At 36.9% G+C, this 2,577-nt stretch overlaps 1 protein-coding gene across 3 annotated transcripts in view; it reads left to right on the top strand.

The window, feature by feature from the left end:
* TRPM3 (transient receptor potential cation channel subfamily M member 3) overlaps positions 1-2,577 on the top strand; it is a 122,693-nt gene that overhangs the window by 598 nt on the left and 119,518 nt on the right. The window lies entirely within an intron of this gene.

Below are 2,577 nucleotides of genomic sequence, written 5' to 3'. Positions count from 1 at the left end.
AACGAAAAAAAAAAAAAAAAAAAAAAAATACCACTGGGGAATCTAAGTAAGACATGTGATGAATACAGAACTAACAGAAAACAATTTGTAGGAAATCAAATGTCCTATGGACTTATACAATCATTTCAGAGATAATTATCATTTTATTTTATACAGTTCACTTCTTCAGACATAATTAATGCTATCAGTAATTAATAAACTAATTAATTACTTACCTATTCTTAAGCAGAGAAAGAACTCTTTTTAAGATATGTATTTGTTAATTTGTTCAGACTATAAAGAAGAAAGTTTAAAATAAAAATTCAAATGCCAAAAGAAATAGTCAATATGTTCTAACTTTAGAAAAAATTTCTAGTAAGAATGCTATTGATTAGATTAGATCATACAAAACAATGAAAATCACTGTTTTCAGAGTCATTTTCCTTTAAAACTGTATCTTTAAAAAAAAACCCTAAATTTGAAATAAAAATGGGTAAAATCTAATGTTTTTAAACTACTTCTGAATGCATGCCCCTCCAACTCTATTAACTAGAAAATGCAGAATTATTGTCACAAACTAGTACTGATATCAATACACAATTAGTCTTGCTTAATAACTCATTTTTTTTTTGCGTTACACGGGCCTCTCACTGTTGTGGCCTCTCCCGTTATGGAGCACAGGCTCCGGAAGCGCAGGCTCAGCAGCCATGGCTCACGGGCCCAGCCACTCCGCGGCATGTGGGATCTTCCCAGACCGGGGCACGAACCCGTGTCCCCTGCATCGGCAGGCGGACTCTCAACCACTGCACCACCAGGGAAGCCCTAAATAACTCATTTTTAAATGGCTTAATTAATCCTTGATAAAACAAAAATTTTGACATATATTCTAAAGTAGTTTCTGTCCAATAATTCTCTGCACCAGATACATTTCGTAACTAACTAACACCCTAGAATGTTTAATGAAAAGCTGTCTTTGCTTAAAATTGGATGATTAATGAATAGGTTTTATGGGAATTTACTGTGGCTCTGCTTTGAAAATTAAAAAATTATTTCTAATTATGTGTTCCATCTTTCCCACCCTTTTTTCTGTGTGTAGGCAGCTTAATACAACACATGCATGATTGCTTTCTTTTTAATATTGTTTTTTTTTAACCCAGAACTGTTTAGTTAGCTTTATTAAGGCCAAAAAAGACATTCATGTTGACACTTTCATCATTTATATGCAATGCAAAGTTATTAAATATTATGCGATGGAAATAGATGAAATTTTGTTCCAAAGATATCTCCAAAGTCAAAATGTGTGGCATATTTATTTTAGGTTTAAAAGGGCATAGGGGGTAAACTGTAGGAGAACAGTGAAATATTTCAGGTAGAGATGAAATTCACCCAGTATTTTTTACAGTGTAGATTCTTAACAAAAGTATTATTAAGCCCTTCTCTGTATGAGACCACTTTTAATCTTCCTTGTGTCCTTTGACTCTAAGTCAGGCTCCCCCAAATGCACTTGTTTCCTGATGGTTCATTTTACCTCTTTAGCCAAATCTTTAACTTAGATGTCACGGAGCAGATTGGCCATGAGCATTAGAACCTTAGCATGGGCCCCCCAGACCTATGTCTGCTACTGGCCTCTTATTATTACTTCATCCCAAAGCCACCCTGAAGCCACAATACCCTCTTTCACCTTGCTACTCCCTTGCATTTTACAAACTTGGAAATTGAGGCCAAAGAGTCTAAAAGACATTCAAGATCATTAGGCAAATCAGTGGCAGAGCCAAGCCTTAAACTCAGGTCTCCTCACTTCTATTGTTTTGTTTACAAACATGTATGAGTCTCTGGGGCATCCAGGATTTCTTGGCTCTACACTGCCACAGAGATTTCAGGCATTTGCCCCTTTGACTCCAGGGGTATCCGAGTGATAACAGATCAGGACATCTACTTCCTTAAAACTCTCAGAACACTTACCAGGGCCCTCAGCTGCCAGATGATCTTAGCTGCACGCACAGTATCTTAATGATGAAACTAGAATGCCCACAATTTAACCTAATGTAATGGAAGAAAAAGTGTAGTCTGACACTTGTTTTATTTTTAAAGATTAGACCTCTGGTGAATATTGACTTAACCAGGAATTTTTTTAGTTACATGTGACAGAAACACAGTTCAACCTAGTTCAAACAAAAAGAAATAAAATGGTTCACACAGCCAGGAAGTCTGAGGGTAAAGTGAGTTCAGGCAGAGTAGCATGCAGGACTCAAATGGTGTCATCAGGGTCTATACTCCATTTCTTAGACATTAGTCTGTACACTTGTTATGCAAAACAGTGATCAGTAGTGCCAAGCTCACATCCAATCCACTGAGCAAACCCCAATTCAAAAGAGCCATCTTTCCTTGTACTTACAATGAGAAGTCCCAGGGAGCATTTGGATTTGCTTGCCTTGGTTCAGTTCCCATCCCTGAATTCATCACCGAGGCAAATAAGATGGGAGAATCCCTGTAAGTATGAAATACAAGATGGGATCAGCTTCATCTGAGTCTCAGAGTTATAGATTCCCAACAACACAAAAAAGAGGTTCTGTAGCCAGAAAGTAGAGGAGGAAAGAG

This window comes from Lipotes vexillifer, unplaced genomic scaffold, assembly GCF_000442215.2.
Source record: "Lipotes vexillifer unplaced genomic scaffold, Lipotes_vexillifer_v1.1 scaffold1335, whole genome shotgun sequence".
In the NCBI taxonomy this organism is placed as follows: Eukaryota; Metazoa; Chordata; class Mammalia; order Artiodactyla; family Lipotidae; genus Lipotes; species Lipotes vexillifer.
Note: the sequence above shows the minus strand (reverse complement) of the source record. Positions and strands in the feature narration are given on the sequence as shown.